General features: G+C 38.2%; 1 long non-coding RNA gene across 1 annotated transcript in view; it reads left to right on the top strand.

Annotated features, from left to right (window-relative positions):
- The first annotated feature begins 8,439 nt into the window (after positions 1 to 8,439).
- The window catches only part of LOC121037838 (uncharacterized), a 318,740-nt gene continuing 308,791 nt past the window's right edge, over positions 8,440 to 18,388 (top strand). Inside the window, exons 1-2 of the long non-coding RNA XR_005794019.1 lie at positions 8,440 to 8,730; positions 10,384 to 10,516. This is a non-coding gene — a long non-coding RNA (uncharacterized LOC121037838). The remainder of the gene's footprint in view (positions 8,731 to 10,383; positions 10,517 to 18,388) is intronic.

Below are 18,388 nucleotides of genomic sequence, written 5' to 3'. Positions count from 1 at the left end.
TTTTGGGGGCTGTGTTAAGTATTTTACATATATTGTTACTTTTTTTTTTTTTTTTAATTTTTTTTCAACGTTTATTTATTTTTGGGACAGAGAGAGACAGAGCATGAACGGGGGAGGGGCAGAGAGAGAGGGAGACACAGAATCGGAAACAGGCTCCAGGCTCTGAGCCATCAGCCCAGAGCCTGACGCGGGGCTCGAACTCTCGGACCGCGAGATCGTGACCTGGCTGAAGTCGGACGCTTAACCGACTGCGCCACCCAGGCGCCCCTATTGTTACTTTTTAAATGGTGAGTGCAACGCTATCAGTTCAATGGTACTACATTCATTAGGTGGATGGGAAAACTGAGCCACAAAGAGATTTAGAAACTTGGCTGTAGCTAGTCAGAGAGAGGTCCTCCTGTGGCGGTATCACCAGGAGGGATGCAAGGACCCCGGGCGAGGAGACGGAAGAAACTGGAGATAAACTCTGCAGACCCTGCTGGCTCTGCACCTGCCCTGACTGTGTTCCACAGACTGGATTTTCCAGGCACTGTGTGTGTGTGTGCGTGTGCGTGCGTGCACGCGCGTGCACGCGCGTGTGTGTTTATAACACCAGATTGTAGTTTTAAGCACATTTGGGCCAAGCGAGGATACATTACAGAGGCTAAGTGGGGTGATGCACAAGTGGAAATAAAGGATTCAGGGGTCATTTCCTATGTAAAGACCTATCAAATAAAAGTGATTCGTGCTGCCCACTGCAATGCTGGAGTAACAAATGGATAATAATATCTGACACTTGCTTCACAGAGTCCTACTTTTCCAGAATGATTCCCTGAAACCAGCATTATAACCATCTTCTTTTAAGTCCACCTCCCTAAAGTTAGACTCTTTTGATGTCAGAATCAGCAATGGAAGTGGTTACCAGCTTCCTTTGCTCTTTAGCCACGTTGCCTAGTGTTTTTCCATGTTTTCTGAACTTTTCCTGACTGGGAAGTAGAAGGCAGGAGAAGAGTGAGGGATGGGCAAAGCAGAAATACATCCTCTTTTAGAAACATTTATTCTAGTGGTTCAATTTCTTTTCAGCTTCACTAAAGCAGATCAATGTATACCCAAGATAGTCTGGGTTTAAAAAGAGAGAGCGAGAGAGAGAAAGAGAAAGCGTAACAAGATAAAAGTTTCCTCGCCAGGACTTCTCTCAGGGGAGGGAGAATTTTGTTGTGTGTGGCGGGGAGAACTTCATTAAATTGCTTGGGTTGGAGAGTAAGACCCAAAGGGCATGCCCGGGAAGGAAAAGAGAGTCCCCTAATCACAAGATAGGACAAGAAAGGAAATGTATGTGCATAACAGGTAGATACAAACGAATGGGGGTGGTGGGATGATCCGGAATGAAAGCTCTGGGAGCAGCATGGCTTTAGGAAATTTGGGGGGAAGAAAAATGTGCTCCATGAATTTTTAAGTTGGTTTTTGTCTGTGCTCTGGCAGTTACTCTTCTCTGCTTCTGTTCTTCAAGTCCTAGCAGAATAGTCGTTGCAATAGACATTTCTCTTTTTGGGGGGATAAAAGTGGATTCTTTTGAGAAAACTTGACGATGCTTTTCCTGTGTTTGGGGCAAATGGGTAGCAGGTGGGAACACATCGGGCAGCTAACGTGTGCCTGACAGAGTGATGAAGGATAGTAATTTATATTGAATGGCAACTGTCATATTTTTGTAATTGAGAATATCTCATTTTATATAGAGAGCACTTAGTTTAACTTTGTTTTGCTTATGATTTTATCTTTTCCTTTTTGTGTAGTATTTCGTATGGCTCCCTCCAGGAAAGCTAAGGTGGTCGATTACCCATTGGCGGATAATGCCACTTGTGGGTGATCTGTTGCTTTCTCTAATGAATTATATGTTTTGTGACTTTTTTCAAGGCACATTCCATGGCGTGGCAAGCTGTAGAATACAATAATAGTTCCTTTATTTGTGGTTTTGCTTTCTGCTGTCTCAGTTACTGATGGTCACCTATGGTCTGGAAGCAGATGGTCCTCGTTTTGATGAACCGTGAGAAGGTCCAGAGTAGCCACATGCTACGTGCCTGTGTCATTCCCCTCACCTGATCTCAGCATGTGGGTGTTATACCATCTCATATTGTCACAAGAAGACAGGTGAATACAACACAATAAGATATTTTGAGAGAGAGAGAGAGCAACAGCTATATAACTTTTATTACAGTATATTGTTATTAACTATCCTATTTTATTATTGTTATTAATCTCTTACTGTGCCTGACTTAAAAATTAAGCTTTCTTATCGGTATGTATGCACAGGAAAAAACATGCAGAGATGCCATACACTCTCCTGGAGAGCTAGTTCTGAGTTGCAAAAATAAGGAAATAAAATTGTAAGAAAGAAGGCATTGTTCATGGTGAGTGAAAATAAATGCACAGGCAGATGGGAATGAAGAGCTGTTTGCCCTGCCTGAAGGAAAGCACTAGAGACTTTTGAAGATAATATTCTTAACATTTATATGGCTCTTCATATTTTTAAAGTGCTTCCTGGTAATTAAGAGTCATTAATCAGACATTAGCTGCAGGTTATTCAATGAAATAGTTGTTGACTTCAACTCAGAGCTGTATATAATTTTGCAGACTGGCACTACCTCCTTTTACATTTCACAAAAATCTTGACTTTCTTGTGCACATTGAGAGTGTCGCTACGTGTGGGTTTTCATTATGCATACCAAGATGTACTTACTATTATACGAATTCACATTTATATGCCAGTTTGTGATTTGTTGGATTGACACAGTGGTCCCTCCTTATCCATGGTTTCACTTCCTGCAGTTTCAGTTACTTACCATCCAGAAGCAGATAATCCCCCTGCTGCCAGTTCTGGATTCTGCCGGAATCCCCCAGTTCTGCCGAACTGCCAGATGGGTAGTAGCCTAACGCTCAGCACATTGGCTACGTCGTTCACCTCAAGTCATTTCATCACACAGACATTTTGTCATCTCACATCAAAACAAGAAGAAGGATAAGTACAGCACAATGAGATATTTTGAGAGAGACAGAGAGAGAGAGAGAGAGACTACACTCATGTAACTATTATTACAGTGTGTTGTTATAATTGTTCTATTTTTTTTTTAATTTTTTTTCAACGTTTATTTATTTTTGGGGACAGAGAGAGACAGAGCATGAACGGGGGAGGGGCAGAGAGAGAGGGAGACACAGAATCGGAAACAGGCTCCAGGCTCCGAGCCATCAGCCCAGAGCCCGACGCGGGGCTCGAACTCACGGACCGCGAGATCGTGACCTGGCTGAAGCCGGACGCTCAACCGACTGCGCCACCCAGGCGCCCCTTAATTGTTCTATTTTATTATTATTATTGTTAATGTCTTACTGAACCTAATTTATAAATTAAATTTTGTCATAGGTATGTGTGTATATATATATATATATATATATATATATAACCCAGTATATATAGGATTTGGTACTATGTGTGGTTTCAGGCATCCAGTGAGGGTCTTGAGACATACCTTCCATAGATAAGAGAGGACAACTGCATTTACAACATGTATGGAGACAAGACTATATAGGAAAACTCAAGTTTTAGAAGTATCACAGTGTAATTCATCACTGAATGCTCTTGCGTGACGCAGGGGGACATGCTGTCTTGGAGTGGCCAGTAAAAACCCAAAATAGAGTTTCCTTTCTTCTATAGTTTGAATGTTGCCACCTGGATGCACCAAAAGAGTTTCACTGCAAGTGGATGCCTTATCTACTTGGCTATTTCTAGGAATAATAACTTAGTTTACCTCCAATCTAAGCTGAAATAAATTATACATGTTAGACTGAGATTTATTTGGCACATTTGTATCTAGATATCAAGAAACACTTGTTTCCCATTTGTATTTCTGCATACCTGTTCTTCAACCAATTATCACAGGTAATTGAGATCTGAGGGAAGCCATAGGTCCTTGGAGTTGAGCTTTTCAGAAATTAATGGGGACTCCTTTGGCTTTGATGTTTGAATATATTAATATCACTATAATTCTCATTGGTTTTCCTATAAAGGCTATGAAACTGTGGTTATTTCTCCCCACAGAGCCTCCACATTTCTCTTCTTCCTATAATCATAAACTTTGTCATAGGTCTCTGCAGTCTGCAGCCAGATGGCCTGGTTTTGAATCCTATTCTCTGACTTACCAGCTGTGTGACCTTGGACAGATTACTTTGCTTCTCTGACACTTGGTTTACTTATCTGCAAAATAAGTATCTCCTGCCATCAGTTATTAGAGGGTTAAGTGAGTAAATATTTATGAAGCGCTTGGAACAGTGTCTGGCACATTTGTACTACTACATAATTATCTGTTAAACCTATTAAAGGTTTCACATTTCAAAAATACCTTGTTGAGCTGAATATAGAAGATATTCTATTAATGTTTGCTGAGTCTTTTGTTTTTTAATTCACATTTTAAAATACTTTGCCAAAAAATGAGTTCAGATTCCTTCACTTAGCAAAAAAGAAATTATACTTTGCTATGGGTAAATTTTAAGGGACAAAAATTGGCTAAATTCCCACTGCCAAGAACTGCTTGAAGACTGGGCAAAGAATATTTGGTGGTGGTTATTAAACATTGTGGACATGTTGGCAAGAAAGAGAAGGGCTGGGTTAGCTTTAGCTTCTCATGCTCGTGCTCATTGGTGAGTTCGAGGCAGGAAGCTTGGGAGGGCTTGGAAAATCTTCCTTGTAGTTCTTCAGCTTTACTCACACCCTATTTCACTGCTACATAGGTTAAGAAAAAGTCACAAAGGAAGCCAACAGCCAGAAAAAAAGGAGTGGTTTGTTCCAGGAATGTTTAAGAATTCCCCCAGATTCTCAAATGAAACAATTTTCATTAAGTAAAAATATTTTAATGTTACGCAACAAACTTTTAGAAGGGTGAATTTTGTGAACAACAACAAACAGATACAGAATAATGGACCATTAAAATTCCTGAAAGATTGCATTATATTTAGAACATTTTTCTTGGAAGTATAAATTTCAGGGTACTCTTAGGATCATACAAATGAGGTCAGGAAACTGATGTTCCAGCCCCAAATCCATCATAGAAACAGTTGCTCTTATCTATATTTCAAGAGCTAGTACAGATTCCCAATATTGACTCTATAGTTCCCTTTTTTTCCATAATGTTGATTCAGGTTAGGCAGATGATTAAGTTATGATAGGCTAAATTATAGTTCAATAACAGGTGACCCTACCTCTGACTGGTAACAGACCTGTGTTTTGTACTCGTACAGTACTCTGAAGCCAAGTAACCCTCCCTCCCCTCAAGGCTATTTATTCCTCCTCAGCCCTGCCTCTCCTCTAGCTAAAGATGCCTACTGCTTACTCAGTGCAAGACTCTTAGTGGGGACTGGAAGGACCTCCCTCTCCCTCAGGGACTCTGCCTCTACCTCTCCCTGAGAAACGGATTTTACATGGTCCCTGGGGGTAGGAATATTTCCTATCCCTCCCATGCCACTTCAAATTTTTGTTCTAAGCTGGTAGCTGGTAGACCACATTTGGCCTTTGAAAAGTCATTAAAATTGTAGCTGTTTTCTTTTTCTTCTTCTTCCGCTTTTTCTTACCTGCTTTTATGGTGGTCAACTTTTCTTCCCAGGCTTTTCCAAAGGTGATAGTCATATGACCTTCCTCCTCTGAGGAGCTTGGTACCATTTGTACTTTGTTTGATGCCTTGTAACCTCAACTCCCTGATGGCCTCAAGAAAAATTATGATTTTGTAGACTATCTGACTTTTTCTAGTTGTTAGGGGGGGAGCGATGTTCTGTTGCAGCTTTATGCATTTTAAGCAGAAGCTGAATTGATTTTGAAGCCTTCATCAGAAGGTAATTGTGTATGCTTCTATAGCCCAGCCAGGAGATGCAGAAAGACAAGAGTTCCAGAAATTCAGAGGAACAGGCTACATTTGACCCAGCCAAAGGAGCATATTCTTGTTCATCTTTCTAATGATGCAGAGAAGTGGGGACTCAGTATGTCCTGTTCAAAATGTCTACCTCGGTAATCCTTTCATGTGGAATTAATCATCATCTCTGTATCTTATAGTCAAGGCCACTTCACTTTGGTCCCCAAATGCTTTTCTCAACATCTCCCGGCGTGCTCAGCTGCACCTGTGATTCAGTCACATGAGTTGATAGACCTCAGAGAGGGGTCAGACCTCCTTCGCTGGAATCCAGAGTACGTCACTTACTAGTTCTGTGACCCGGGGCTAGCTGCTGAAACTCTCCCCGGCTCAGTTTCTTCATTGGTAAAATGGAGAAAGTAGTAATACGTACTTGCACCATAGATTTGTTATGAGATGCCCAACTTATTCTAGACTATTTCCATTTCTCTGAGAACCTCTTGTGCAAACTAGAGTATATAAAACACTAATGTCCGGCTCAGATTCAAATTGGTATCACATTTCCTCTTTGCTGTTCTTAAGATTGCTTTTGTGAGCACGTAAGAAATGTGAGCCTACTTCATTCATGTAGAAAAATAGGAGGTCCTTCTAAACGTAGGGCAATGGGTGAAGACACCTAGTTTGATGAGTTCTAAATCATTCCCAAGCCTTTTCTCTTATTATCCTGTTTCGCTTACAATCTTGTGATTCCTACTAAAAGAGTGTTAAGATTGAATAATAATTGATTTGAAGTTCTAGCTATCAGTGGAGTTTTAAAAAAACACTTTAGTTCTCTGGAATGTGGCTCCACCAACTGTTCTTGCACTAGGAGCCAAGGAAGGAGAGAGCAATGTGTTGTTGAGACCATCTGGAGGATATATGTGGCTGAACCCTGTTAGAACCTCTCTATAAACTTTTAAGAGTCTGGCAGGCAGGTGTGCGGATTTACTCTCATTTGTAGTCACCAAAGATGAAAGCCTCGTGAGTTCCCTTGCTTGTTAAAACTGCCGCCCATGAGTCTGGGGTGGCCGGCTTCTGTCTTCTCTCTCTCCTTGGCTCTGTGTCTGTGGGCCAGTTGCCAATTTCACCCAGGGAGCTCCTAAGGTTTTGAACCGACAGAGGGAGAACGTTCCCTCCCTGAAACATAATTCCTGAGTCCTTTCCTAGACACCATACACGTGTATATATTCAGTGCCCACAGAAAATCAGCCTCTGTATATATGCTAGGTGGTAGACACTTTGTTAGCCCTGCTCTAATGAGTTCAGACCCTTTAGATGTACTTTGCTGAGTTTATTGAGTGAGGAAAATGGATTACATAATGTTCCTGACACTGCTTTGTTTACTGAGATGAAGAGAGTAATTTGCCAAAAGAAACAAACAAACAAGCAAACAAAAAAAACCAAAGCAAAACAAAAAACCCTTCAAGGTTATGTTATAGCATATGCAAAAGCCATAAAATTAGCCTCTAATGTCTCAAATTGCAGTGAGGTACAGTGTAGAGGTAGGAAATTTTCTGAGATGGAGAATGTTCACTATGCTTAGTTTTAAATCCCTTATCCAGTCCATCCCTGTGCTGGGCACATAGTAGGTCTGTTGGGTGACATAGCACATACTGAACAAATGCGTGTTGCATGATTGATGCATAGAAGAGCTGGCGTACTTTGTCACACACACACAGACACAAAAAGGCACCATAGGCTTTGAAAATGAAGATCACAGTCTAAGCAGGTAGTTGTCCTTTATGGAGAACCCACCATGTGCCTGTCTCTGTGCTAAGGATTTTATCTAGGCGAATTCACTTACTCTCAGAAGAACCTGCAAAGGTAGACTTTATAGCATAAGGCATCAGTGATAGAATTGGAGCTGGTGTTCTGATGAGGTCTAGAAGACAGGGAACAGAAAGAGGTAGAGTGTTCTTAACCTTCTGTTTGTTATATCACCGCTGCTCTCCTCTTCATCCTGAGATGGGATGAGGGCTCCCATACCTGATGTAGAAGACTGATGTAGGTGTATGTAAAATCAAGGAATTGATAAACATCTTCAGCTTGCTGAGCCATAATTAATTCCTATGCCATGTTCCCTATTTTTAATGACTAAAAAGATCATAATTTCACTACTTCCTCTGTCTGACCATCATTCATTAGAACTATTGTTAGCCTAACAAATCCCCTGGTTCTCATTCTAAATCATCTCTTCATTTAATTTTACCCCGTTTGTTACTCTTAATCCTTTCTGAATAATATCTCATTCTGTTTTTTGGACTGGTTCGAACTTCTCACTCTTTCCCAGTGGATTTTGCTTGTCCAACATACTTATTTCACTCTTGTTAAATTTCCTTATTAGGCAGCTCTTCCACTTCTTAAATTGTTTTGTGTTTCATTCTGAATGATTTCTGACATTTAAATTATTTATGGTTAGGAATGTTGCAGAACCAAATGCAGTATCTTCCAGAATTATGCAGAATGTGCCTGGGGGAAAAGCCTAAGTGTGAGTCCATCATGTCTAATGTCTTCTTTAGGGATTTTTGTGAATGAATTGTGTCCCACAAAAAGCTATGTTGAAGTCCTAACCCTCAGTACCTATAAATGTGACCTTACTTGGCAATATGGCATTTGCAGATTTAATTAAGTTAACATGATATCATAGTTAAATAAGGATAGGCCTTTAATCCAATGTGATTGGTATTCTTATGTGAAGAGAAGACACACAGAGAAAAACATGTAGCAGGAATGCCCTGTGATAACAGAGACAGAGATCGGAGTGATGTGTCTACAAGCCAAGGAGCAGGAGGGATTGATGGCGACTCCAAAAGTTAAGAGGAAGGTATGGAATAGATTCTCCCTTCTAGAGCCTTCAGAAAGAGCATGGCCATACCAACTCCTCAATTTCAGACTTTTGGTCTCCAGAACTGTGAGACAACAAATTTCTGTTATTTTAAGCCACAAGGTTTGTAGTAATTTGTTATGGCAGCCTATGAAACCAATACAGGGACTAAACCATTTCCTGATTTATCATCATCCTCACCTTAGTTGTAATAATGTCAATATACTGGGCATCAATGTGTTCCTGGAAATGGGCTAAGTGTAAGCATGTCATATCTGATTGAATCCTCATAGCCCCTCGATTTATTTTTCCTGATATACAGATTAAGAGACTGAGTATTGGTGAAGTTGAATACATTCTAGTAAGAGGTGGATCTTGAAATGGATCCAAATGGATCAACTCCAAAACCAGTGCTTTGAATCACTATGCTTTTCTGCCATCCACGGAAGCAGTATGATCATTCTCTTTTACTGACTTAACATTTGAGGATTATATTCTATATATAGCATTCTAGCTTCATTTTTTAACAGGATGAAGTCATTGTTATTCCCCCCCCCACCATATTCCATTACATTTCTAATTCTTCTAGCATCCTCTGTTCTCATTATTACTACTCACTTTCCTTCTTTAAATAGATTTTAGTCACTAGTAAAGTAAAGAATCAGCTCAGGAGAAACTTGATTATCATTTGTTTATGTCTCTGAGGAAAAGGATAGGTCAAAACAACTTCTCTGAAGTTTGTAATTCAAGGAGATGTGTGTCTAACTATTAGGACACAAATATGCTGTGTCTGCCTTTCCTTCACGTTATAATTTGGTTAAAAAACTATTCTTGGCTGAAACAAGGAGCAATAATCAAAGATTCCTTGTCTTCATGCTCCGAGGAAATGTTTTGAAAAGCTTCTAAAGTGACCCAAAACCTTTTGGCATGGTTGAGAGAAAAGTCTGGAAAGGAGAAGCCCCAGTAACTATTCTCTCTTTCATTTGGTTACTCGATTTACTTTATTTTTAGCTTATTTGTTACTAAAAATGCCTTAGAGTTTTATCTTATTATCCATAAAGCTCTTTCATTTATATTATTCAGTTGATTCACACAACATTTTTGAGATACAAGCAGGACAGATATTATTACTCTCATTTTAAAGATGACATGTAGAGATGACATGTTTTGCTTAGGGTCATACAGGCAGTAAATGGAAGTGGTATTAGACCCAGAGATTGTGATTTCTAACATCCAGTTGTATTTTCATAAACCAATGCAAATTAATAACAAAAATTAACATCTATATTGTATATTTAATCTCAGAATCCTCATAGCCACATTATAAAGTAGATTTCTAAAATTGCTATTTCAAAAACCCATGGACAAAGACCTAAAAGAGAAGCTTAAGAGGGTTGAGTAATGCAACAGAGGATTTGAACCTACGACAAAAGACACACCTTTGCTATTTTACTGCACATCGGCCCCAAAGCAAGCATTTGTTAATGTTAAAATTAACGTTTGTTAATGTTAACCAAGGAATGGTCTACAAGGTGATGATACACCAGGAAGGTCAATCCCAGCCTGGAATCAAGCGACTTGGAGAATAGTGTAATTTGAATGAAAAGGCATCCAGTAGTCCTCCCTCATCCGCAGTTTCGTTACTTCCGACAGGACGCAGACAATTCTGACGAATCATCAGAGGGTCAACAGTAGCCTAGCGCTGCGTCACAGTGCCTGCGTCATTTTCTTCGCTTCATCGCATCACATAGGTGTTTTACCGTCTCACATCGTCATAAGAAAAGGGGTGAGTATAGTGCAATAAGATATTTAGAGAGAAAGAGAGAGACTACATTCACGTAACTTTTATTACAGTACATTTTTGTGATGGCTTCCCGGCCTCTTGGCTAAGATCAAGTGTAGTATTATAGTACATTGCTATAATTGTTTTATTTTATTATTAGTTGTTATTATTATTAATCTCTTACTGTGCCTAATTTATAAGTTAAGTTTATTGTAAGTATGTACATATGTATAGGAAAAAAGCATAGTATATATAGGGTTCAGTACTATCCGCGGCTTCAGGCATCCATGGTGGCGGTTGGGGGGTGGAACAGATCTGTGGATAATGGGGGACTGCTATATATTTCTTTTACATTGAAACTTCAGTGGGGTCCAGATTCCCTTGATTCCCAATTCACATCACATCTGCCTATTCTGACAGAGCATTTAAATAATTTACTTGACTTTTAAAACATGTACTCACAGGGTTTCTTCCCTGTCAGCGTTTGCTCAGCTACCCTGATGAGACGTGTAGTTGAAATCCTTGAGTGATGACGGCTCTGTGCTATTAGGTGACAGGTTTCAGGACCTGACAGACAATCTAATTGGTTTAACAGTGATCAGACTTTTGAGAAGTTAAACCCACCTTCGAATCACAATGACATATAATGGGAGAGTTTGGAAAAAAACCCACACACAACAGCCTCCAATTTTTTTCCCCTGCACTTTATTGTTACATGTAGAGACCACATTTTTTTTGCAGTTAAGTCTTAGAGGCAAACATTTTTTCTTTTCAGAAAGAAGGCTGGGTTAGGAACTTTATCAGAATGTTTTATATTGAGCAAGTTTCTTTGGACTCATTTGAAAAAATAAATAGAAATCTCTTATTTAAAAGAGATGTGTGATGGAAAATCTTTGTACACTAACCATTGAATTATTGACTTCTCTGTATACTTAGATTGGAGGATATTGGAAGATTTTCTTTAAATTATTCATTGAATGGCTTTAAAGTAAATTTAATCCCCAGAAATATTCAGAGCCTTTATTTTGAATGAGGAAAGACAATCAATTCACTGAGAATTGTTTGTGTCCAAATATCAATGTATCTGAATTATGTTTACTTTCACATGTGCCATCTAATGAAATATTCAGAGTGGCTTTTCATTTTCCAGAGTCAAGTCATCTTAAATAATTTATTCATCTATAGAATCAGGCTAGCATTAAATCACTTCCCAGGATATTGACAAAAATCTGTTTTCCTCCCAATTTCAACACATACTAAAACCCAAAATGAATTCAACATTGGAGTAAGTGATTAATCTAATTTGTACTTTATGCAGTTAAAAAGCCTAATATAAAAAGCCTATATAATTTTTTCTTTAAAATTTTAATGACTTAACCTTTAGGATGTGTGTTGATATTATTGGTTGTTTTAGCAACCTGCTGTCCACATATGCTGGATTGACAGAACATATCTAATACATTGTTTTTAACAGTCAACTTCAGTGCCGTCAGATGCAGTGTCATAGCACCTCTTTATACTAAAGAATTTATCAGCCATTACTCCATTGTGAGGGGTTTTCTATGTCTGGGTTTTGATTCAGTCTACTTGTAGACAGAGGGCCAATTTATTTTTATTTATTTATTTTTATTATGAAGGCTTTTTTTTCCAATATATGAAATTTATTGTCAAATTGGTTTCCATACAACACCCAGTGCTCCTCCCAAAAGTTGCCCTCCTCAGTGCCCATCACCCACCCCCCTCCCTCTCACCCCCCATCAACCCTCAGTTTGTTCTCAGTTTTTAAGAGTCTCTTATGCTTTGGCTCTCTCCCACTCTAACCTCTTTTTTTTTTTTTCCTCCTTCCCCTCCCCCATGGTCTTCTGTTAAGTTTCTCAGGATCCACATAAGAGTGAAAACATATGGTATCTGTCTTTCGACAGAGGGCCAATTTAATGGAGAGACACACCTTTCTGTTTCAGCAGTGATATTCTACAGCTGAAGAATAACCAAAAGCAAATCAGGATGCTGACATTAAAACTGCAACTATATTCTGACATTTGCAGGGGACCCCTTTTATGATGTGTAATTTTCCTAGGTTTTTTCTGTTACGTAATTTTTTTCTAGATCTTTTTTATGGAAAGCGAATTCAATGTTCATTTATCAGTCTAGTTTCCTTGCTTAACATGAGAATCTTTGGTTTCCTAGGGTTATTCCTTAAGATACCATTGATATATCAGAGGGCCTTAGTGTTCTTTAGTGAAAATTTAGAGGAAAACAGTTTGGAACTTGTGCCAAGGCTCCGAATTGCTGAGTTTGGACACTTCTCTGTTGTCCATGCAATGCTGGTGGTGCTTTCTAGGGACTACAAATGCTCACTCTAAACCGAGTCACTGCCATGCAAGCAATACTTCCTAGTGACTCTAGGCAGAGGCTTGATCATATTGATCATGTGTGTAACTGTAACTAGTGTGACCTTGGGCAAGGTGATTGCTTTACCCTTTAAGCCTCGGTCTCTTCATCTACAAAATAACAATAATGATAAAACAGTATTTGCTTCATAAAGGGGTCATGAGGATGGAATTATCTAGCAATATACTTTGATATAATAGGTGCTCAAGAAAAAGTACTCGTGTCATTCCTGTAGTAGCTAAAGGGGCAGAGGGGTATAATAGGAAGACTGAAGATAATCAGCTAAAATTTTATTCGTCCTTAAATGAGGTTCCACTGCTCCAGGAACTGAGTTAGGCAGTTGAACATACATATATGGGACAAAGACAGGAAGGAAATACGGCTAAGTGGTATTTCATGCGTGGTAGAATAAGAAGTGCTATTTTTTTTCTTCCTTATACTTTTCTGTGCTTTCTGCATTTTATACCATAAAGATGAGTTACTTTTTTAATCCTAAAATTTACATTTAAGGAATAATATAGAACTATGCTGCCCTTTGTAATTTTTCTTCCTGTTAACCCAGCTCCAGGAACCTTTGAATTGAGTCCTTTGGAGAGATTTTGCAGGATGATATTTGCCATTGGTGTTGCAATAGGGTCCGAGATGTGGGCAACCCTCAGAAAGCTGGAAACACAGGTTGAGAGTCAGACAAAGCTGGGCCTGAGTCCATCCACACTCTATCAGTAACAAGCTGTGCAGTCTTGAGAATGTTACTTCATCTCTCTGAGTCTCTTTCATGATCTGTAAAATGAAGGTGACAATCTCCTTTGCAAGATTGTAGTGATGATTAAATCAAGTGAGAGTTCCTATGTAGTGCACTTAGCATAGTCCGAACCATAAAAGTAGTCATATAATGGTGGCTATTATTATTCAGTGAAAGATTATTGAAGGTCAACTTCTTTTTTTTCATGAAGCAACTGAAGCATATGGAAATTACATGACTTCTCTGATATCTTCCTGATAGTAAATGACAGAATGTCAGGTTTACTAACATCAGTACGGCACTCTTTCCAATGGACAGGTGTTTCAAAATGTGTGTTATTGAATACGATCTTCAAAATTTTTCCGTATAAACATAAAACCCTGGTATTATTTGCTTAATACTTTTCTTTATGTTTACTTAAATAACTTTTTCACTTATGTAAATTTGTTTAGAAATTGTCTGCCATTATTTTAAATATAAATCAGTATCACTTCCCGTGTCATAAACAAAAGGTGATTATGAAATTTCAATAATGCAAAATAATTTTATTATATTTTAGCTAGATAGTATTAGAAGTGAGTTAAATGTCAGTTTTAAAAGCCTAGAACACTTCATGACATGAAGGAATTGGTGCCCTAATAAGTAAGAAATGAAAAAGCAGAAAGATGTTAAGTTATGGTACCTGGCTGTAAGAGACTGGCCATTTGCACTTGGTTTCAGAATGGATCAGAATGGGTGATGATAATGTGCAAAGATTGGTCATGGAGTGAGTGCATAACCAGAGTAGAATGTCATTTCTGTTTCAGAAAGGTCTGAAACCATCTCATACTACTCATCAGATTTCCTAAAAGGATATTACTTGTTTAAGAACCTACCTAGTTTATTCTAACTGATTCCTCAGCCATCCATCCCACTTTCATGTAGTTTCTGACTTTCCATGATGGTTTTATATCAGCTGTTGCTGTTACTCTGATGCTAATGCATGGAACATGAGTTTTATAGCAATGAGGCAATCCATTTTCAGTGACAGGTTGTAATGAACTGAGAGGGTTGTACTATGAACTTTATTGCGGTGGGAGAGATGGCAGTACAACATATACATCAGTCAAATTGCCAAAAAATGTCCTTCTGCAAAAATGCCAGTTGGGGATGTAATAATGTGACCATGTTCAGAACAGGTGGGGGTAAGGCAGGTCGGCAAAACACCTCACCAGAGGCTAAACTTCCAGAGTTTTCATCAGTAATGTGTGAGTAATTTCTCTCTGTCTCAGTCAACATTTTAGGAACGTAAATACTAAAGTACACGCGTGAGAATGGCACTATAGTTCTTGAAATGAGGAGGAAGTAAAGAAAGTCATACAAATGACGAAGAAACTAGCAGGGAAACCCCTCTCCTTCAATGAAAAAACCTTTCTGTCCTAATTCTCCCACTTTGATTCTCTTCCTCACTTTTCTTTATGTCTTTGTGTTTTTCTCTCTGACATACTATCCTTCAATTTTTCAAGTAACTTAACTCTCACCCCTTCTAATTTCAGCTTATTATTTTTTTAAGAAGGTCTACAAAGGAGATATGTCCAGTTTGGGAAAATAAACTCTTGAGGAGATTGTAATCAAAGCACATGAAATATATGAAGAGGGTAAAGATACAACAGGTCATCACCAAAGTCTAATATAAGATTTTTTCTGTGAAACTTAGAAATGGTAGATAGAAGATACAGAAAAAATGTCAGGTAACTGACATTTAAGGGATCTATCCTGAGATTTTTCAAGAGTCTTTCAAATTATAAATATCAATGAAGTATAAAATATCTCAAATAAAACTGAAGAAAATATACTGAAATATATGTGTGTTTCTTCTAGACTGTTAATGAATCCTTACATTATAAACTGATACCAGACTATGACAGTGGATGATTGGTTGGTTGCTGATATTAGGATGAGCAGTTTGATAAAGAAGCAGTTCGCCAACTTTTCTGTGAAGGACTTGGTGGTAAATGCGTTGATGAAGCTACTCAAACAATCTTTAATTTTATCTCTTGGGTGATGGTAATTTTCCCACCAGTTGGAACACTAGCCAGAACATTGTCATATGTTGCTTTCTTTCCATTTCTTTATTATGGATTTATTCACTTTATAGCTATGAACACTGCTGAAATAGACATTCTTTAATTTATTGCTGAATTCTACGTTAAGCTATATTGAGTATGTGAACCATCACTTTCTTAACCTTAAAATTCTATTAACAGCGCTATTATTGGCCTTTTATTTTGAGAATGACTTTTTCTGTAGGAAATGTGTGTGTGTGTGTGTGTGTGTGTGTGTGTGTGTGTGTGTGTGTTTTAAATAACATTCAGAATACTACTCTGTTGTTTCTAGAAAATTGTCCAGACCACACACATTTGTGTCTTCTGGGTCTGGTACATATTGTGGCGCAATGAATCTGAATTTCTCCACATGTCTTTTATTTGCAGATGACATAATAGCATACTTGAAAAATTCTAGAGAATCAAAGTAAAGCTAACTCAAACAATAAAAAAATTCAGCCTAGTAGCAAGATATAAAATTAATATGCAAAAATAAATAGCAGACATGTACATGAGTAGCTAGTTAGAAGTTATACTGGGATAAAAATCCCATTTACAGTAATGACAGAAAGGTAATGCATGGAAGAATAAATTTAATAATAAATCATTCTGTTTTGAGAATCAAATGAGAATAGCTTGTAAAATAGGATAGTGTACTATCAATATAGCGTTAGTATACCTGGCATTATGTTGGCTATTAGTAGATGGTGAGTCACTTGAAGACAAGAGTCATAGCTTAGCTCCGTTTTCTGCAGCGCTAACCAACACACGGGTCATGCGTTAGTACTCCCTGTGTGTTTGTTTCAAGCAGTGGAAAGCACACAATTGATGGCCATTGGGAATTCCCAGGGAAGAGGTAGAAATGCTCCTTCCTGATTTTGTGTGGTGGCTAAGGGCTCCTGGGATGGAGCTCTGTTTATTTTGTGCATGATCCTTGCAGAAAAGTTCCATCATAGTCTCTGGGGAAAAGAATAGTGGGAGCTGGACTGCAAGCCCCATTATCTGTGGAGCTTTGCATGCTGATGGTGATGCTGTATTGGGTCTGCCAAGTTTGTCCACTGGGGCTCCTGGAAGGAAACTGTATGTACCTTCACAAAGCAAACATACTTAAGGAACAAAATTATTTCTATGAAAAATTTAAAATTACCTTCCACTCTGTTAAATAGGATGACTAGTATTCAGTATCTTTTTGGCAGTTCTAGTCAACATAAAATGGGAGGAAAAAGTGATAAGCTGGGGTGCCTGGGTGGCTCAGTCAGTTAAGCTACCTACTTTGGCTCAGGTCATGATCTCACAGTTCGTGAGTTTGAGCACAGGGCAGAGCCTGGAGCCTGCTTCGGATTCTGTGTCTCCATCTCTCTCTGCCCCTCCCCGCTCACACTCTGTTTCTCTCTGTCTCTCAAAAATAAATAAATGTTAACAAAATTAAAAAAAAAGAAAAAGTGATAAGCTATATGTATTGTAACAAAGGAGATAACTTTTTAATGACATGAGAATTAACTATTTTTATGAGTTAATAAAATAACTTTTATTACAGATGGTATAAAAACCATTAGAAATAAAAAGGTAAATATTGTAAATATAAGATCATATTTATAAATATAAAAGGTAAATCTTAGTAAATATAGTAAATATATAAATACAGTAAATATATAAATATATTTATAAATATAAAAGGTAAATCGTAGTAAATATAAGATTAACGTATAAAAACCAATAGCATTTCCTTATACCAGAAGTAACTTATTAGAAAATATAATAAAAAATTCTAACCCATGATAGAAAAAGCTTGGGAATAATAATAATAAATAATAAAACCCAGCGGGCTTTGAATTTGATGTCATCTGCCCCCTTTACTTTGAGACCAGATAAAGGCCCCTTGTTGCAGAAGCTGCTCCTTGGTACCAAGGCTCAGTAGCTCTAGGATCCCCCCTCAGGGTGCAACCATAGACAGGCAACTTTGGTGGTAAGAACATAGTCCAGAGGGAGGCTGCCTAGGTTTGAAACCCATCTACATCAAGATGTAATAGGCATATCACTGGCAAGGACAGGTCCTAATTGTTTCATCTGTTAAATGGGGCTAATAACTCTATGTAATAGGGTTGTGAATATTCAATGAGTTACTACATATAAAGCAGCATCTGGCACATATAGTTGCCACACAAGTGTGAGTTCCCACTAGGATCATCACTGTGTATCCTGCTTGACATCATCCACTGTGTGGTCCTACAGAACTTAGTTCCCCTTTAAGGCCCTGCCTTAACAGTTATAATGAAGTGAATTTCATTTCCAAAATGTTAACAGGAAAATGATAGATGCTTACATGGCAAAGATGGGTCAGACTCCAAGTTTCAGAGGATTTAGGCATGTTCTCCTGAATGTGCATTCTATCTTCCTACCTTACGAAACTATAAAACCTCCCCGATGGTTTCATAAAACTGTAAAAACCTTCTAATGGAGAGACATGCTATATCTCAGATGAGATTCAATATTATGGATGTGTCAATTCTTCCCAAACTAATTTATACACTTAATTCCAGTGTAATAAACTCTCTCTGCATGTTTTTCCTAACTTAGCAAGTTCATTTTAAACTTTTATTGGAAGACTAACTGCACCAGAAAAGAAAAAACAAATTAAAAATAAAAGGAGAATAATGA

Source organism: Herpailurus yagouaroundi, unplaced genomic scaffold, assembly GCF_014898765.1.
Source record: "Herpailurus yagouaroundi ecotype Mexico unplaced genomic scaffold, PumYag 164, whole genome shotgun sequence".
NCBI lineage: Eukaryota > Metazoa > Chordata > Mammalia > Carnivora > Felidae > Herpailurus > Herpailurus yagouaroundi.
Note: the sequence above shows the minus strand (reverse complement) of the source record. Positions and strands in the feature narration are given on the sequence as shown.